We start from the raw sequence: 21,281 nt of genomic DNA, 5'->3' as shown, positions 1-21,281 counted from the left end.
CTGTAGGCCTGGCAGCCTTCTGAGACACATCATTTGGATAAATGCAATTTAGTGAAGGCAGACCTTTCAGAGGAGGCCTCTGCAAAGGAGATACGGAGAGCTGGTAGCGGGGCTAGAGGGTCAGAGTTCTATCGGGGTTTTCCTCCACGTCCTTGCCAAATGTCAAGTGGACTTGGAAGATTATGGAGAAACCAGAGAAGGCTCATAGCAGAGCTAAGTGCCATAGCCCAACCCCTCCTTGTCTTCATTGTAAAGCCTCCATTATTTTCTTGCTTCCCTGCCTTCCACCTGGGTGCTTTTTAGGAGTGGGAGTGCTTCTGCCTAAACTCTTACAGTGTGGCCATGGGCCTCACCCTCTGCAAGTCAGAGTCCATGGGACGGCAGGGGTAGGGGGGAGTCTGCTCAGTGGATGAGGCTGTGGGCTCCAGTGTCAGCTGACCTGCCTGTGACTCCTGGCTTTTCTAGGTCCTGTTTATGTAACTTGGAACATCCTCTGTGGCCCCAAAGTATACCTGTCTCTGCATTTAGAGAAGCATCATAGTGTTAATACCTCTAAGGCATCGCCACAGTGCCTGCTGCCCTGGGCTTGGAGACTTTTGGATAAAGAGGACTCCAACAAAGCTCCTCTTCTAGCTCTCCAAAGCAGAAAGCAGTGAATAAACCTCAGAGTGACCAAGGGCTTCATAACATGAGACACACCCTCAAAAACCACTTCTCTTAAACTATCTTCCCAGAGTTAACCACAGGCTGATGAAAATTTATATGACTTAAGAAGCCGTTGCTTTCCAGGCTCTGATCTACATGGGAACAGTACAGAGGGCTATGGAGACAGACCAAGAGGTGAAGCAAGAGAGGGGCCCGTCCTGAGTTGGATACCCCAGCAAGGATAGAGATCAGCAAGCAGCGTGTTCCTGGGGCAGAGACCTGTGCTCATCACCTGGAGAAGAGAGGGGCAGGAGGCAGGTTGGGCACAAGGAGCCTGGGTGTGTGGTGCAGCCTCAGCAGAGCCCCTAGCTGACTATACCAGGCCCGCTGGAACTGGAGAGGCTCTTCAGAGACCCAAGCTGGAAAAGAGAGCCAGACCTTCATACCCCAGGATCAGCCACTAAAGGTGGGCTGCTATAGGGAGCGGACCAGGCTCTGGGAAGGGCACTGTCCCAGTGGAGGCAATTCCCAAAAAGACTGCTAGTGGCTGAGAGCTCTCTTCCCACAGCACACAAAGCAGCCCAGAGTAAGTCCTTGTATTCTAAAGAGGTTAACAAGCCATACGTCATGGTGTCTACTACAGCCCCCACAGGGACCACCTCTTCCTTTTTATTTTTTATTGGTGCATTATAATTTTACATGGTAGTGGGATTCACTATGCCATATTCATACATGCACAGGCCACAATTTGAGCAATCTCATTCCCTAGTAACTTCCCTTCCTTCTACTTCCTGATCCCTTTACTTTTTTAGTCTCCCTTCTATTTTCATGAGATCCTTTTTTTTTCTGTTTCTATTTCTCTCCCCGTCCTTCCCTCCCTTCCTCTCTCTAGCTTCCACATCTGAGAGAAAAGATTTGATCCTTGACTTTCTGAGTCTTGCTTATTTTACTTAGCTTAATGTCTTCCAGTCCCATCCATTAACCAGCAAATTCTATAATTTCTTTCTTCTCTATGGCTGAATAAAACTCCATTGTGTATATGTACCACATTTTTTAATCCATTCATCTGTTGATGGACACCTAGGCTGGTTCCACAACTTGGTTACTGTACATTGTGCTGCTATAAACATTGTCGTACATGGATCACTGTGGTATGCTGGCTTTAGTTCTTTTGGATAAATACTAAGGAATGAGTGGTATAGCTGGGTCATGTGGTGTATTCCATTCCTGGGGATACCTCTTTATTTCTGACTATAAATATTACTCACTACCTTTGGGTAACCAGATCTTTAGAAATTAATTGCAATTAGAATATGGAGTTTTGGGGCTGGGGTTGTGGCTCAGCGGTAGAGTGCTCGGCTAGCACATGTGAGGAGCTGAGTTTGATCCTCAGCACCACATATAAATAAATAAATAAAACGAAGGTATTATGTCCAACTACAACTAAAAAATTTTGAAAAAAAATAAAAATAAAATAAAATATGGAGTTTCATTTTGAAATGAAACGGCTCAATCCTGCCATTGCATCTGGAATGAAGCAGTAGTCACCAAATTCATGTGCAAATGGTGGGATTTCAAATTGTAAAGTCCTTGAATCAGAAAGAAATTGATATGTAACCTTATTGAACTCTCACCAGGAGAGACCCCTTTGCAATCCAGCTAAAGCTGTCCAGTCTCTGCCAGAGGATTCCGTTGCCTGGGCTGGGGATGTCTCCCCTACCACAAGTCTGGACAGTGCTACTCATTAACTGGAACTTCCTGATGGCAAGTTACTATCAACCTCCAGGAAAGATCACTCATACATCACAAAATAAATTTTCTTGTCATAGATCATCCTCCTGCTATTTAAAGATAAATATTTTGCTTCTGCCCATTATTCCAGTGACTCAAGGTAGCCCTATAGTACATATAGATGCTGACTAAGTGCTTAATAAACCATGAGCAAAAGAAATAATGAATGACCCCAAAAGGTTTGCACATTCAAGGCTTAGACCCCAATGCAATGATGTCCAAAGGGCTATTAGGAGATGGGTCCCAGTTGGAGGAAGTAAGTCACTGGGGGCCCACCATTGCCTCCTGAGCATTTGCTCACTGGCTGAACAAATGCTGCCTTCATGCCTTGCTGCCAAGCCATTTCATGTACATGAAACAACTCAGCCTTTGTAAGAGTTGTCGCAAGGATAACATGGTCAGCATTACTGTTGTTGGTTCCTGTCCTGTGAAATCAGAAAAGGAGGACATTGGGTTGGGTCTAAAAAAAAATGAAGAGGGAGCTTCTTATCCCAGAGGGGACAGCATTTTAGTTGGAGTATAGGACTAATGAAGACCTGGAGCATCCAAGAGAGCTGGCATACTGGGGGACAGCTCTGGATACAACTAGCTCCATGATTCTTAACTGGGGAAAGTTGCTCCCTGGGGGACACTTGGCTATGTCTAAAGGCATTTCTGCCACAACTAGGGGTGGTCACTAATGACATCTACTAGAAAGAGACCAGTAGTGCTGCTAAACCTTCTACAATTCACAGGGCAGTCCTCACAACTAAATATTATCTGGTCAACAAGCATCATATTTCTGAGTGTATTAGTTAACTTTCTGCCACGATGACAAAATACCTGAAAAAAAATCAACTTAGAAGAGGAAAGATTTATTTGGCTAGCAGTTATTAGTCCAAGGTCATGTAGCTCCATTGTTTTGAATCTGAAGCAGGCAGAACATCATGGTGGTAGGACCATGTGGCTGAGTAGATTGCTCACTCTCATTTCACTTTAGCCACGAAGCAAAGAGAAGAAGAGGCTAAGACAAGATACACCCTTCAGAGGTGGGACCCCAATGACTTACTTCCTCCAACTGGGACCCATCTCCTAATAGCCCTTTGGACATTATTGCATTGGGATCCAAGCTTTTAACACACAAACCTTTGGGGTCATTCATTCTTTCTTTTGCTCATGGTTTATTAAGCACTTAGTGAGCATCTATGTGTACTAGGCCTCCCTTGAGTCACCAGAATGATGGGCAAAACACACCCAGTCCTTGCCCTTGGGGATTTTATGATCTGAGTAGAGAAGGGAGTTACTATTTGAATAATCCCACAAACACAATCACACAACGGCAGATACAATGAGGTAGCAATAAGAGAGAAACAATAGGACTGACCGAGGAAGTGTCCAGGAGAAGAAAGGCTGAAGATGAAGAACCCAAGAAGGAGATCAGATGAGTGTTTGCAGGGCAAAACATGAGGGAGCATGAGCCAAGTCAGGGTAACTGTCAGAGGCAAGAATCCATGGGACTTCGTAGCCTACTTGTCATAGGTGAATGGACAGAAGTCAGTGCCCAGCCTGGATTCTGGTTCCAGGCACTGTGTCAGAAATGGTGGCCATATCACGTTGGGTGAAGAAGAACCTGGGAGCTCAGATTGCTACTCTCAGACCTGTGAGGGACAACTTTCCAGCACAAGGTGTTTCCCAGAATGCCTTGGGCCCTGGGACACAATGAGGTAGTCCAGTGACAGCCACCTGTTGGAGCTGCCTTTCTTTTTTTTTTTTTTTTTTTTTTTTTTTTGCACTCAGCTTATCTCTTTCTAATGCCTTTGTTTCTGGAAGAGTCCTTAGAGATGAAGCCCCGTGACTCAGTATTACAGACGAAATCCCTAAGATCTTCCCAAGTCACCCAGATGGTCAGTGGTTTGGACAAAGCTGGTCCCAAACACCCAGTCCTGAGCACAATGAAGACAGAGCCCCATCTGCCAGTCCCCCCCCCCCCGGCACATTCTCCACACGGGGGCACCCCACCCAGTTCTCTGTCCAAGGAATCTTGGGCTAAATGGATTTAGAAGCATTTCGTCTCCACTTTGCCTCGTCCTCAGCAGTGAGGTCATAACAGGAGAATGAGGGGATCTCAGGAAGGATGAAGTCATCCAGGAAGCAAAGACCAGCTCAGGAGGCCTGGGGAATTCCATGGGTGAGAGGGCACAGGCGGCTGCCAGCCCCCTGAAGTGGTTAGAACACCAGGGCAGCCATTGTGGCCCGTCATGCCCTGAGGGATACAGAGTGTCCCTGGGCATTCCTTGTCTAACCAGCTGTTAAACAGGACTCTTCCTGTCTCTGAGTGTTGGCTGAGGCCCCACAACTGAGAACAATGGTTGCTCAAAACCCCCACTCTCTAGAGAAAGGTGTTGGATCCTTTAGACAGCAGCCTTCTCCTGTCTATAGCCTGGAGGGTGATGGCAAAGGTTAGAGATCAGGAAAGTTGGCTGAGCCTGTTGCAGGGGCTGGCAGGGAAGATTTCTTCAGAGAGGGTCAGAGTCTATCAGAGGCTGTCTATAAGGAGGTAGGGGAGAAAAAGTGAAGAAGAACTTGGTTTATGTGTCTCCTGGAATTAGGGAGGAGGCAGAGATTGATTCCCAGCTCAAAAATGCAAGGGGATAACACTTTGACCAGGTGGGGTGGCACCTGCTTCCAGATGGGCCCTGGAATGGGGACAACTTAAGAAAGCAGGGAGGCGGGAGGATACCCCAACACAGGGATGGGATTCTTCAACCCAGAAGTAAAAGGAGGTCCACCTGAGAAGTGTTGCCCATGGTGCACTGCTGCAAGGAGGAGACCCCAGCAAGGGATGAGGCATCCCACCCTTGGGCACCCCTGAGGGCCCTGGCCCCAGGTCACAGCCCACATGCCTGGAGTTGGTGCTCTCTCTCTGGCATTCTCGCTTCCACTGCGGCTGCACCTGAAGGGGCACAGAACAGCAGTAGGGTAAGAGAGGAAGTGGGGTAAGGAGGTGGGCCCCTCCCACAACAGGATTCCAAGGTCAGGCCTGAGCTCCGTGTGTGCACAGGTGTGCCTACGTGTGTGCATGGGGTATATATGTGTGTAGTTGTGAGTGAGGCAGGGAAAATATTTTAAACATATGAGGGAATAGAGTTTTGATTTCAATGTACTGAATTTTTAATATCTGGGGATGATTAAATGATTTGGGACAATGGAACTGAGCTTGAGTGGAAAAACCATGAGACCATCCCCATACGTGGAAGAGCCAGTGGAAATGTGAAGGGACAATGTTTGCACCTCATTAAGTCCAACTCAGTCAGTAAACGGATTCATAGAGCCCGTTTCTGGGCTGGTTGCACCCTGGTAGGGCACTGTCACAGTGGCAAGGAAAGGCCCGCCAAAGTCAGAAGGAACAGGCCCCTATCCTGGGACACATTGTGGCCTCTCTGGTTGTCATGGAAGGAGCCCAGATAACATCACTGGGCCTTTGAGAAAGAAGATGAAAAGTCAGAGCGGGGTTTTTCAGAAAGACAATTGCCAGCCTGGGCACTAGCATAGCCCACCAGGAGACCCCTGCGCTGGGTCACTCCCTGCTGGGATTTTTGTTTCCTCTCTTCACGTGGGAGATGGGAGATGACAGTGGAAACGCCCTGGCTTCCCCCCAGCTCCCTGAGAATTGGCTGGCTATAAGCCTTCTTGGGATGTCTCTTTCCTAGGAAGTTGATCCTTCACAGATGCAGAGGACTTGGAATGTGGGGGGTCAAGAGTGCAGAGAAGGGGTCAGGGCTGCAGGACTGATACCTCCAGACCTTCATAGGTGCTTCTACCAAAAGTCAAAAGCAGGTCATACTCTGACCAGTAATGTGACCATGGAGAAGTGGCCTCACATCTCTGAATCTTGATCCCTTCCTCTATGACACCATAAAACACTTTATTGTGATGTCATTGGATGGTCAAGTGAGCAATGGTATGGAGATGGCCAAGAGCACATAGGTGCATGGAAGGCATTCAGAAAATGTTGCTAGGTTAAAAACAAACCCACAGACTCATTTCCTTGGTCATCCCACTATATGCCAGCTTGCCTGTCGGCGCATTATCTGTTGGCTGTTCTCCAAAGGCCACATGTGACTGTTGGAAAGACAACCCATGGCCAGGTATAGGGTGTTGTCAGCCCAGTCACCAACAGACTCACAGTGCAAAGCCTGGACCTTGTCCTTCCAGATTTACCACCAATCTTCTCCTATATCCCAAATGACCTCTCTGTGATGGTGACTTAAGTATAATCACATGTGGCCCATGGATAAGCCAGATTACCACTATGTTGATATCAGAGGCAAGGGTGACAGAGGAAGAGGTGGTACCTTTCCAATGTCTGGAACTCACTCTGTCCAGGACTCTGAGGTCCCCAGTTCCAAGACATTCTCTCCCCTGCTCAGAGGAACCCCGCTATCCTTTCTTCCTTAAGGTGCCCCTCCTTCTAGGTTCCATTGCAGATTAGATACCCTTGTGCCTTCATCAAATGTTTTGCTATCACTCATTGTATCACTTGAAGTAGATGTTTCTATGGGCCTGTGGAGATCTCAGTGTCCCCTTGTTATGTGTTGATTTACTTAGTTTAGACTTTTACTTTCCTCGAAAAACTGATTGAAAGACTAGGAATACTAAACGTGGTCCCAGTCTGCTGAGGCCCAGAATGTTTCCAGCTGTCAGCTCTTGGAAATCATCTGTGCAAAGATCTGATCCAGCCCACTAGAAGGGACAGGACAGTCAGGCCTGTGAGCCAGACATGGCAATAGCACTATATCAATGGCTAAAGAAATAATCCTCTGACTTTTTCTAAATTGTTATTCCACACATGCCATAGGCAAGGGAGGACCCAGGGGCCCATTAACAGCAACAATTTGGGGGACCAGAGAGGAGATACCGGAGAAGAATTTAAAGGGTACAAAGATAGATAAGAGTTGAGATCAGAGGCTGCGCAGAGTGGAAACAGCTCAAACTTGGTGCTAGGTTGTGTGCCTGAACTCAGCCACTGGAAATGAAATACGCATCTTTTGCCAAGTTGCAACAATAGTCAGTTCTGTGCTGTGGAGCATTCTTCTGTCTTCATTCTAAAATCTTATGTCTCTGGCTAGGAATTCCAGCTACTTCCCACCCACTGGGCTTCCCCTGCTGGGAAGGCTCTGGAGCTGGAGCAAGGGTGCAGCACCCATCAACACAAACTTCAAGGGTAATGTTCTGGTTTGAATGGGTCCCCTTAAACCTAGGAGTTACCAATGTGATAAAATTAAGAGGTGAGGCCTTTAGGAGGAGATTAGGCCTTGAGGCTTCCTCCCCGGTGGGTAAGATTAGATGTTATAAACAGTCTCGACAAAGGGAGTCCTTCTGTCCATCTGTCTTCTCCATGTGAGGACAAAATATTCTCCCTTCCAGGGGACACAGCAATTTATGCACCATCTTGGAAGCAGAGAGTGGCCCTCACTAGACAACATTCCTGACAGTGCAGTGATTTGTAATTCTCAGACTTCAGAGCTGTGAGAAATAAATTTTTCTCCTTTATACATTACCCAGTCTCAGGTGCTCTGAGATAGCAACACAAACAGACTAAGATTGGTATGGTTCTCCAACCCAACACTGTCAGGAGAGTGGTGATAAATGGTGCCTCTGGGCAGTTCAAGAGCTCAATAATTAGCTCATGAGCTATTCCTGATGGATAAAACCAACAGGAAGCTCACTGTAACCCAAGAATGCACTCAGGCCTTACAAATGAAGGCCCACGCAGAGGGTCTCAATGAAGAGGAAAGACGGGAAAAGCCCATTTGTCATCTTAGAGAGAAAATCTGGACTAAGAGCTGCTTCAAGTCCTGACGACCTTGGTTCCAGTCTGAGTAGAGCCTGTAGTCAACACTGCTCTTCTGAGGTGACAGGTGTGTCTGTGTTCCTTGATATGACAGGGACCCTCATCAAACCCATGTCAGCCAAAGAAATAACAGAAGACTAAGAACTCTTGAGCCCCTGCTCGTTTCCACGGCTGTTGCTCTGTGGGCTGTGCCCGTTCTTTGGAAACCAAGTGTTGACCATTTATTGAGCACCTCTCAGATCCTGAGGGGTCGCTCCCATTAAAACTTTATATTCTTCATTTCTCATAAAATCAGGTGGGGTAGATCTTTGTTCCACTTTAAAGATAAGGAAACTTTATCAAAATGACTTTAAAACAGAAAAGACAACCCATGGCTAGAACACTCGTACTTTACTTGTAGGAATGTAAAATGGTATGGCCACTTTAGATTTAGCCGCTCAGTCTTGCTTAGTTGCTTCATGCCTCACTAAGTTGCTGAGGCTGGTTTAGAACTCATGATCCTCCTGCCTCAGCCTCCCAAGCTGCTGGGATTACAATCTAAAGATTTGTATAAATGTTAACCAGAGGTACCACATGACTTGGAAATTCCACTCCTAGGTATAATCCTGAGACTTAAAAACATGTGTCCATACAAAACTTGTACATAAATGTTTATAGTGTTATTCATAATAGTAAAAATTTGATAACCCAGATGTTCATTAGCCGATAATTGAACAAAATATATCCATTAATGGAATATTACTGAGTAATTAAAAGGAATGGAGTACTTATACACGCTACAACACGGGTAAACCTTGACAATGTAGTATTTTATGAAAGATGCTAGACACAAAAGACCACATTTAATTAATTTTACATGAAATAGGAAAATCTGTAGAGACAGAAACCATATCAGTGGTTACTTAGGGCAGAAGATGGGAAGAAATGAAAGGTGATTATTAATGGTTATGGGCTTTATTTTCGGAGTGATGAAATGTTCTAAAGCAAGATTATGGTGTTGGTTTCACAAATCTACAAACACACTTAAAACCATAGAGTTGTATACTCCAAATGGATGAATTTTATGGCATGCAAATATTTCTCAATAAAACTACTTTAAAAAAGTAACATGCTGGCCAAACCCTAACAGATACCTATGCCTACAACTAACCTTTGAATCTAATGTTCAGGGCAATTTTCTTTCTTTTTTTTTTTTCATTCTTTCTCTCTTTCTTCCTTTTTTTAAAAAAATTTTTGGTACCAGGGATTGAACTCAGAGGGACTTAACCACTGAGCCACATCCCAAGTCCCTTTTTATGCTTTATTTAGAAACAGGCTATTGCTGAGTTGCCTAGCGCCTCACTAAGTTTCTGAGGCTGGCTTTGTGATTCTCCTGCCTCAGCCTCCAGAGCAGCTGGGATTACAGGCATGCGCCACTGCACCTCGCTCAGGGCAAGTTTCCAAGAGCAAAGCCAGGCTGCTCTGTGTGTTCTGGTAGAGAGCACAGAGCTCTGATAACAGGTGGATATGGCCCTGTGTGTTCTTGAGTAAGCAGCTTCATCCTCTGTGCCAATTTCTTTTTTTATTTTTTTATTTTATTTTTTTTTTTTTTTATTTTTTTTTTTTTTTTAGCCCAGAAAATGCATAAATTTTATTGATCTTTTTCCAAAAAGCATACTTCTATGCAGTTCTCTGTGCCAATTTCTAAGACATTTATGAAGAGAAAACGAGATAATTGTCACAAACTTCTGTGTCTACTTGTGGTTGAGTATATGTTCATGATACCTTCCCTTTTCCTACAAGGACAAGTCAAAAGAACAAGAACAGGTCCAGCCCTGAAATGGAATGAGGGTGTGAGTGATGGGACCACAGCGAGAACTAGTAATAAAGCGGAAGCCCATCGTGACTCCTGGACCCCAGTGCGAGGACCCGGGCTCAGTAACAGCTCTAAAATGCAAGACGTGGGTACAACCAAGAACCGAGCAGTGATACTCAGCCTCAGGTTGGGAGAATCTGAGATGTTTGTCCTAGTCCTGCAATTCATGGGAGAGCTGAGGAGACCATAGGGAGTGGAAGACGACAGAAAGAAGCTTAAAGGTGGCACATTATCAAAGTAACTAACACCGAGACCTGTGTAATCTTGGTCCTTTAAAAATTTACCTGGTCTGGGGTTATGGCTCAGGGGCAGAGCGCCTGCCTTGCACATGTGAGGTACTGGGTTTGATCCTCAGAACCACATAAAAATAAATCAATAAATAAAGGTATTGTGTCCAACTACAACTAAAAAAATATGTAAAATAAAAAAATTTTCTTCTATTTCCTGGTGGGCATTCAAAGCTATAGAGACCTGTTTTCATTGTTTAGAAATGGTTAAAAAAAATACAGATGGGAGAAAAAAGGTGGCTTTGCTTAGATTATTGGTAGCTTTGAACTTTTCATTCAAGCATTTCTTCCAAAAGATTACCATTCCCAAATCCAAATGCTAGGCCAATGACCCTCAGAACATTCCTTGTCCTCCAGACTTTGGGGGACAAAAGAGGAGGCAGTGTACCTCTCCATCCAGTCAGCAAGCACTCTAATCCTTCTATTTTCTACAGTATCTTTAGCACCTGTCCTTTTTTGAAAGAGATGGGGAAAGAAAAGAACAAAATACAAGGGTGTATGGTTAACACCCGGCTCCTGATTTCCAATTCCGTCAGCCCACTTAAGATTCAAGAATAGTACATGCTTAGTGATGCAGGAGCTAGAAATAAAGTTAATAATAAGCACCTCAAAGGACGTGGAGGTAGAATAAGATGGTGACCCAGTTGAGCACATCGTAGATTGGAGTCAGGTAGAGACAGGGCCTACGTCTGAAACTTCTTTAAACCTCAAACGCCAACCTCAAAAGCTGTTATGAAATATGACTTATACAATTCCTTGTGCAGTGTCTGGCAGTTATGGGTCTCTGTGAATGGTAGAAGTGGTGAAGCACCTTACCCCAGTGATCGGCACAGTCATAGTCCAGGCAGGGGTCAGAGAGCAAGGAGGGAACTGAAAGGCAGACTCGAAGACCCCAGGGGTGGAAGAAGCCACAGGAGAGCTGGTAGACAGGTAGGTGGCCCACCTGAGAATCTCACACCAAGATCTGGCTTCAGACCTCAGGACTGAGGCAGTTCCTCAGTCTTCTGGCTGGAAGCTTCCAGTAGGGGAAACACCACTCCCAGGGTGCCTTCAGGAAGGAGCCAGGTGGTCCATCAGGGGGAACCAGATAGCAGGCAGGAAGAGGGAGTGTGAGGTCATGTACAACAGGTGACTAAATGCCTGACCGTGGTCAGCAATTTTGAACTCACTGGGCAGCCGTTGCTCCATCCGGCCTGTTCAGAAAGTCCAGAATCCCAGAAGGCTCATCCAAGTGCAGAGGCCCATCAAGGCCCATAAAGTGTACCACCCAACTCTCCCCGTCTCAGTCTTAGGCTTCTTTTGAGCTCCACAATTCAATAATAAACAGGCCACTGCCCACATCCCAAGTCTTTTGTGTGTGCTGTTCCTGCCTCAGTGGGTTGCAGGTTTTCTGCAGAGAAGAAAGACAGCCACCTCTACTAATCCTGTTTGTGGTCCTCAGCTTTTCCCAGCTTTCTTGGTGACAAGCTTCTCTCCCTCCAGTCGTGCATATCTGTCTCCCAATGCAGAGAGGAGAGGTTTTCCTGTCAAGGTAAAGGGTCCCTGGTAAGAGGCCTTAGGTGAGGTGATGGGCTGAGGGAGCTAGGAGGACCAGGAGGACATCATTTTGGGGGGATGGGAGAATTCTCACCAGGGCCTCAAAGCTTCTATGATGAAAACAGTGCATGTTTCTTCAGGCAGCTCCCGTGGTGACCTGGGATCTCACTGAGGGAGCTCAGAACTAGATTGAACAAGCCAGGGAGCCAGGAAACAGACAGAAAAGGGTTGGGGGTAGGAGGCGGTCGTATTGCAAACCTGAGGCTCAGGAAGATTTATCTAAAGCCTGGGTAAAAAATGATTTATTAACTAGTTCCTGCGAGCACATGGTATAAAATTCTAGAGATAAAAGTGAAAAGTTAAATTCCTCTCCCAACCCTGTATCCTAACCAAACAGGTCTGCTCCCTGGAGTACCAATTTAGTACCAATTTCTTATATATTCCTTAGGAGCTAATCTATGCACCTCTAAGCATAGTGTGTGTGTGTGTGTGTGTGTGTGTATTCCTCCCCACCCCTTACTTGGTAATATGTGGTACATATTGTTCTGACTTCCCTTTTCTCTACTTAATATATCTAGGAACCCTTCAATATCCGTGTAATCAGTGGCACTTAACTTACACTATTGTTATTTACCAGCATTTAAAAATATTGCTTTACTTCCCGCTCTCAAATATTTGGAAATCAGTGCTTGCCTTCTTTTTTCCTCCCAGAACCTCACGTCTTGGTAAATACATAATTCTTACATTGAAACAGCACCATCACATTTGCATTCTGTTTTACAGGCACAGCTTCCACAGATGTTTTCATTCTTAGTCCGAAGTTGAATGGATTCAGTGCCGACCACCACTTCCATTGCCACTTTTTCCGCCCATCTCTTAGTGGACTGAGATTGAACTTGTAGTTTTCAAATCGTGGTCAACATAGCTGCTGGTCTGGCGTATTTGCAAATCCTAGTCTTCTGTCTTTAAACGTAATCAGCATGTTTGCTGGGTATAAAATTCTTAGATTCCCCACATATTCTTTTCATGATTTGGAAAATATGTTGGTTAATACTGTGGAGAAGTTTAACAGAAACCGATCAATGTTTCTTCCTGATAATTTTTCCTTTATCTTGGCCTTTTAGTCGCTTTACTGTGATTTGAAGCTTAGTATGTCACTTCTCCTTGGGACACGGTATGCCCTTTCATAGTGTAAATCCAAGGCTTCTCTTATTTCTGTAAATATTCTCGAATCAGCTTTTTGAGTATTTATTCTTTTTTATCTCTTTTCTATAGAGATGCTCTTTGTGGCTCTCATGGGACTAACATTCCTATCTAGGATATTCACGGTTCTTGTCAGCTTCTTCATTTCGGATTCATTTCCCTTGCTTCTCCATCCTTTCCTTCCTGTCTTTCTTGTATTTTCATCAGTATCCATTCTCTTATGTCCTTATCCCAGAGTGAGCTTCGTTTCTCTGTCTCCTTGGGGCTCTCCTGCTACCTGGCAGTGTAGCATAGTGGTTAAAGATGAAGGCTCTGAAGTCAGGGTTGCCAGAATATGACTCTCATCAACTTGCTTGACTTTTGGTACTTCATTTTTTAAAAAATAGGTGAGATGAGAGCATTTGCTTTATAGAGCTGGAGTTATATGGAGTTACATGGAGGAGTGAATACATAAAATCCCTCTGAACCACCATGGGCACGTATTAATATCTGAATTAACATTAAAAGGAAGTAGTAGTAGTAATGGCTGTTTCTTCCCTGGACTTTCATTTCTCTGCTTTGAGCTCTTAGAGTGATATGTAACCCTTTTTGGATCTCTTTGATTTTTCATCTACTCGATGGCTGTCAAGAGCCATCCATGGAATATGTGTGGACCAGATTGGCATGGAAGTCCACTGAGTGGGAAATTCTGGTATCTGGGAACTCACTGTGACAACCCTACTGTAAGATGGCCCAAGTACATGAGAACTCCGACCCAGCACTGCCAAGTTCTGGCACAGCACTTGAGATGGGGTGACCTGCTGCAGCCCCACAACCTCTCTGAGATGGGTATAACCTGCCAAGATGACAATCAACCTGTTGATTGCAAGACCTCACCAAGCAAGACACCACCCCTGGAGTCTTATCCCTACCTTTGATGTACCCCCTTAAATAAACCCCAGGAGCCATTTTCTAGTTGTTCAGCTCCAGCTTCTGGGTGGGCTGGACCTATCAGGCACTCCAACCAAGCTCCCTTTAAAACTATTTTTTTCTGACTCTGTGTCTTTTGTTTCTCACTAATTATTCTACACTTTAATTTTTCTCCCGTGGCTTACACTCTCTGCAGGCAGGAAGAAGGACCCCTTAGCAAGGCGCTGGCTGACTCCCTATAGACAGCCACATTTTTCTGGTGCCTGTTTCTTTTTTTTTTAATCATTTATTTTTCTTAGTACTTCCCTCACATGTTTTCTGTAACATAGATCCTGTACTGATTTTTTTTTAAATTACTTTTTACTTTTTAAATTATCTTTCAATGAGGCTAGTTCCCTGGACTGACCCTTGGCAGAAGATTCCTATGAGACAGGCTGGCCTGTGTTTCAGGCTAGCAGAAACTCCCTGCACAATCATAGAGCTGTGCATGTGAGTGAGTCATTTTGTCCTTCACAGAAATCAGCAGTTACATGACTATACCGTTTGGTCTCTCTTGCTCATCCTCTTTGACAAATTGCCGCCTTCAGAGATAATTTGTGTGTGTACCTCATTTGACCTCAGTCCCTGCCAAACGCTGGTTTCAAACAGGGACCAGAGAAGATCCCCACCCCCTGATCTGCCTATCACCACCATTTCAAAGAAGGGAGGGTCTGTTATGTCTTTTTCCATGTGGACATGATGAAGCATGAGTTTCATGCTACTTCTTGGTTTCCATCTTTACTTCTGGTGGGGTCATGGCTTCCGTGGCTTGTGAGAGGAAAGGATGGAGACTCTGTCTCCAACCACATGGATGAGGAGCTGATCTGCCATCCTGTAGCCCTACCAGTGCAGGAAGGTGGCTTCAGTGGACTTAGTGTCTGAGGGCTTCTGTCATTGGTAAAGCCACCGTCCCTGCAGAGCACAGCCCACCTCACCATGGATTAATTTAATCATTCAGAGATTCCCATCCTGCTTAAGGTGAAATAGGCATTTTTCACATCTTACCATCATATTGTACTTAGATGCCTCACAATTGTAACAGCTGTCATAGCTATTGGAGAATCAAGACCAACTAGGTGCTTTGCCTGAGTGACTTTGCTGAAAGGTTATATTTACTCCCCGAATAGACCAAACCTTTCTACCCTTGGAGTTACCAGAACCAGAAGCACCAACTGACCAGGCAATAATCAGATGAGAATTTTAAATACTTCCTTAATTTAAAAACAAATGTGGACAAGCAATATCCAAGTCTGTCTGGCTCCTCTTTACTGCCTTGACAGGACAGTTTGGGACTCCTGAGTTACCATGTCAGAAGGCAGGAAGTCATTTGTTACCTGGTATGAGGACATTGGTTGAAAATGTCTTGCAAATACAGGAAGTCGCTTTCTTTGTAGAGGTTCTGCACACAGCAAGACCCAGTCCTAAGTCTCAGAAAGGTCTCAGAGGGTGCAAACCACCACCACAAAGTCATCGCCTTTATAAAGTGTGTGGTGGAACTTTGAGGTTGTCAGACAAAGTGCTTAGAGAAAGAGGCACTTGAGAAGGTCACGGGGACAGGAGCACACCTCCCCCACTTCAATTTCACCTGGACCACTGGCAGGGTACTCACGAAAACCCAGTGGGACCTGAAGGGCAAAGAGACCTTGAATGTGAATTCTCTGCCTAGCAGTTAAAAGAAATGTTTTTCACACATCATCGTCAGTTCTGAGTCTCCCAGATCTCCTAGAGTGACAGCAATCAAAATTGATTTGGGAAATTTCATCCACAAATTAAATTTACCGGTTCCCAATATGGAAGTTCAGTGGCTTTGTTTTGCCGCCAGTGAGGGAACCTAAGGATTTGAGGTATGACATTTAAGACACAAAACAAAAAGGCATTTGATCATCAGGCACAATTGAATAGTTTTAAAGTGGGCTCAGATGCAATTTCAGCTCTGCGAAGCCAGCTTGGCAGGGCCACCTCAGTCAGCCCTTTGTGTGACTGACTTAGTGGGATTTTTAGGGAGGCTCATGCCTTCAAAGTTTACTGCCTAATTTTCTCCAGGCTTACGTGTTTTTGTTTTGTTTTGTTTAGGTGCTGTGTGAATAAGCTAATGCATTAATTGCCTTAAGATGCCATCCGTGCCTAAAATTTTGTTCCCAGACAGATCTTTCGCTGGATGCTCTCTTTCTGCTCCTGGGTTTCTCCAAGAGAAAGCCCACCGGTGTCCAGCCCACAGCTTCTCTGTCCTTCTTATATGTGGCATCTCTGTGCAGCAGTGCTCCTTGCTCTGGACACTGTTTATCAGGGTGGCAGGAGGGAAGGGCAAGGAGAAGAGGGGTGCTGCCACGCAGGGCTCTCAGCAGAGAGGAAGCAGGGCTCAGAGTATAGGGCCATGGTCCTCTTTGTCCAGAATCCATCCTCCACACCTTCTTTTCCATCCCCCTTGGGAATAACACTTGGGAATGTTGGATGTGAAGAGCAAAATAAAAATGGTCTTTAACACTGAGCTTTTCCCTATACAGATTCTTCCTGCATCCCCTACCAAAAAGAGTCAAAAAACACTGAGCTGGGTTGGAGGCCAGGAATGAGTGCATCTGACAGTCCCTCGGGTCATTCCAATGCAGCGGGTTCATAGAGTGTGTTCTGATAAACACTAATATGCTAGATGATTCAAATGCCAAGGAGATTGAAATGTATTTTGCTAATGTGAAAGCAATTACTGGGCCTGTACTCCCCCTCCACTCTCTGTTGTAACTACTTGCTGGGATGCACATTGATAGCAGAATTTAGATTAGTCACCTTGGACCCAGAGATGGAGAATGTGGTTGTGCTCTGGACTGCCTATCTATCTCTGGACTGCTAGGTGAGCTAATACACTTCTATGAGATTTTTCAACATACACATACATTCATGAACATCTGAAATTGTATTACCTTGACTAGGGTGAAGATAAAATTGATCATGTCATGTTGCTCCATTGAGCAAAATGTGAAAGTTCAGAAGTTGTTGCAGTGTTACACCCACCACCCCTCACTCATTTTTAAGTTCATCTGGGCCATTTACCTGGAAGGTCAGCACTCTTTGTCATATTTCTTTGGGTCCTCTACAGTGCTAAGAGCATAGTGCATTTTCAATAAACATAATAATCCCTTGAGAAGCAACAGAACACAATCAGCTCTGAGTGTGGCTTAGGAGCCCATGGCCTCAGTTTGAATCTGCTACTTACTAGCTGTGTGACTTTGGAAACCTTTCTGTGCCTCAGTTTCTTCATTGGCAAAATGGGGCTGCTAATAACACACATCTCACAGGATTATTGTAAGGAACATGTAAAGTATATGGAAAGTGTCTCCATTTTGTCTCTGGGGGCAAAGAAGAAAGAGGCTATTGCCTTCCCTCCTCATTTTGGTTCCAGTCTCCTGTGCGCGAGCCATTCACTTCAGCAGGGCCCAATCTTTTACTCAGAGGGTAAAAGAGGGAGACCGAGGAACAGCTCATGTGGACATTCAGGAAATTACAGCTTTCATTTGATTACTCCCTCAACCTTAATGTTTGCAATGTTCAGAACAAAAAGCTGGGGAAAGGAAATGAAAACAAATAAAAGTAGGAAGTGACAGGGATTATTGTTTTCTTATCTGACTTTAAAGCAAACAAGACTCTCCAAATGTAGAAAGTATAAAATTCTTGCCAAATGACAGCACAGGTAGGGAAAGCCTGAAATATTTGTAAGGCAGTTTGTAAGATCTGCCCGTCAGGAGGATAATTATTGTTACTGGCAGAGAAGTCGCAAAATGATTGCATAGTTGAAGAGAAATCTTTCTTCTCTGGAATTTCACACCACAATTAATAGGGCTCCCCTACCTGGCCATGTCTGTGCCCCCTGACCTGTCCACTGTGTCTGGGGCCAAGTCATGACCGGTCTTCCTTGGGAGTTTTCCAAACTAGAACTCACCAAAAGACAGTCCTTCTCTGGTGGAGGAACTGAAATGTGGGAGTCAGAATCTTGTTTTCCATCTATGGAGAGACTATTTCAAGAGAAAAAAGTCAGTCTGCAGACAATAAAGATAAGATGCTTGAAAGGCTGAGTGCTAGAACTTGCCACCACTCAGAGGTCAGGGAGACAAGGAAGGACCTGCAGGGGTTTGTGTCAGACTGACAATTCAATCGAGGAAATGATCATTTTCAGGACTCTCTATTTTGGATCAAGTTACCTTCATTCACTTCTTGTCTCATAGGTATATATAATATTTTAATACTAAAATGCTCAAATGTTTATACCTCGCCCTGGGCTTTCTCCTGAGCTAAGTCCTATTTGACAGCTCCACTTGGGTGTCTTACAGGCAACTCTAAAAATTTAAACTGTTTGAAACTGAACTCCTAGTATTCCTCCAAGAAACCTGTTCCTCAGCATCTTCTCCATTTGTTATCGGAACTTCTTCCTTCCAGCTGCTCGAATTTAAGATTTTGGGGTCATGATCATGCTTATCTTTTTCTCACATGCCACATCTAATGTCAAGAAATGGCCGAGATTTCCAAGATATGCAAACTCTAACCTCTTATCACCATCTCCACCAACCCCACTGCAGATAAGCCCGTTCCCCGCCCCCCATCCTTGGTATTGCCTCCTGTTTCTCTGCTTCTCTGTTGCTGTTCTAACCGTGAGGCAGCCAGCAAATTCTCATTTCACTCAAGCCAGATCATGATTCCTCTTTACTTTGGATCCATGTCCCCCTAGGAGGGACAACTCTCTTGGCCTCTTTAGTCCTCCCTTCTCTTCCAATCTCCGTCCACCTCACCATCCCTCACTCCAGTCTGCCTCGACAATCCCTTCTCCGGTTCTTCTAGATTAGCACTTTCCCACACTTCTACCTTGGGGTTGCACTTGCTCTTCTCTCTGCCTCACACATCTGGTGGACATTAGCATGGCCAGCTCCCTCATTTCCTTCGGGTATCTGTTCATGTTTCACATAAGAGGTCTTCTCTGAGCCTTCTACCTAAAATTGTATGCCTTTCCCTGTTTTTGCTTGTGATGTCACCAACTCACTCATCATTTCTCTCTCCCACTAAAATCTATGTTCCTTGAGTACAGTCATTTTGCTTTGCTTGTCACTTATTAGTGCCTAGAACCATGCCTGTCACATGGTAGGCCCAAAGTTTATGGCATGAAGCACTCCCAATTCTTCCAATACATGCTCCCTCTTCTGCTTCAACTAGACTGAATTGGTTCATATACTGGTATAAAACAGTTCATCTTAAATCTTACCTCTGTCCTGTCTTATACTAAAATGTATCAGATTACTTAATGAAAATGTTTTTGGTCTGTATTTTTCTGTTTTATTTAATTATGGAACTTGCTGCCATTTAACAACCTTCTCAGCAATATAGAAAAGGCTTAGTTCTCCTTTGCTACTGTATTGTAGTTATAATATTATGGCTACAGTGACTGTGATTCATTTTTATTCAGTATTTAAAACTTATGAAACTTTCATTCCCTCTCCAAACTACAGCCAGTATTTTCAAATGAAATCCAGTAAAGAGCACAGAAATGTGGAATTTCAGTCCAGGCCCCAATTAGGAACAAATTCTTTTGCCTTAGAATGATCTAAGCTCATCCCTTCTCCTATTTCTCTTTCCTGCTTTTCAAACTTTAGGCATCTCAGGACATTTTCTAGCAACAATCCATAGGAGAGGAGAAAACATGAATGTATCAAATCAGTTTGTCAACTTGACCGGTCATAATAAAAGACTCCAATGTGTGGTGGCTCAGGAATGTTCACTAAAATGGAGATGGGAAAGAAATCCTGGTCCGCTTGGTTCTCCTAAAAATCCACGATAATTGTTAAGATCTCTCTGCAGAGATGGTCAATAAACACAGACTAATTTCCATCATGGAAGATCTCAAAGTCTTGGCTACTAGAAGGCACTCTTCTTCTTTTGATATGTTGTCTCCTTTTGAGCAGTTTATTTCATTAGGAAGTGTCCTAGTATTTTAGCAGATCTATATGAATTTCTATCTGCCCTTATGCAATATCAATCTTCTCAAAAAAGAATAAAATTGCAAAAAGGAACCAACTTCATACCATTTTATAGTTTTTATTTTTATTTCTACTTGGCATTAATGGAATTTTAAATGTCACCATGGACTCATTTATTTTAACTTCCACCTATTGGCTTAACCTGTTGATATTTGGAATTTACTATTAAGGCTAAAAGTCAAAAAGAAACATTGAAAATATTTTAAGAGAGTAAGTATTCTGAAAATTGTAGCCACGCCCCCCCCCCCCAAAAAAAAAGAAAGAAAAAAAAAAGGATTTGCTGACTGCACTTCTGAGTATATATAGCCACAAGAATTTAAAGGAGGATCTCCAAGAGTTAATTCTATGGTTCCTAACAGCATTATCCATAATAGTCAAAAGTAGAGGCAGCATAAATGTCTGTTGATGATGAAAAAACAAAAGTATGGTATGTACTGTCCATTTGTACATATAATGGGATACAATGCAGCCCTAAAAATGAAGGAAATTCTGTCACATGATACAACATGGATAAACCTGGAGGACACCATGCTAAGTGACATAAGCCTGTCACAAAAATCAGATATTGTATGATTTTATTTATAGGAGATATCTAAGTCTAAAGTAGTTCAATTCACAAAAATACAAAGTAGAGTGGTATTTAGCAGGCACTAGGGTTATTTAGTTCAATTGCAGTTGAGTTATGCAAGATAAATTCCAGTGATTTGTTTACAATAGTACAATTTACAAATAATGATTTACTGAGCTGTATACTTAAAATGGTTAAAATGGCAAATTTTGTGGTTTAATAACCATACGCAAAATATATTTGCAACTTTTTTCATACAGATCTTTGATGGAGGTGCAGGTGTCTATATTAGAAAATTTACTCCTTTCATGTAATTTCCTTTTAAACACACACACACACACAGCCTCTCACCAACTTAGCATTACACATACTTAAATTATGGTCATTAAGAAGGAATGGCCATGTATACTGTCTGAAAATAAACTAGCTATTCCATCTGTTGTTTTATCTTTGTGATTATCTGAATTATGTCTGTCTTCTCCACTAAGCAGACAGTAAGTTCCAGGGCCTGGTTTTGTTTTTGTGGTGCTGGGGATTGAACTCAGGGCCTTATGCATGTAAGACATGCACTCTACCAACTAAACTATATCCCCAGCCCTAG

This window comes from Marmota monax, unplaced genomic scaffold (assembly GCF_021218885.2).
Source record: "Marmota monax isolate L192 unplaced genomic scaffold, Marmota_monax_Labrador192_F-V1.1 WCK01_AAM20220418_F8-fsc00037, whole genome shotgun sequence".
Lineage (NCBI taxonomy): Eukaryota > Metazoa > Chordata > Mammalia > Rodentia > Sciuridae > Marmota > Marmota monax.
Note: the sequence above shows the minus strand (reverse complement) of the source record.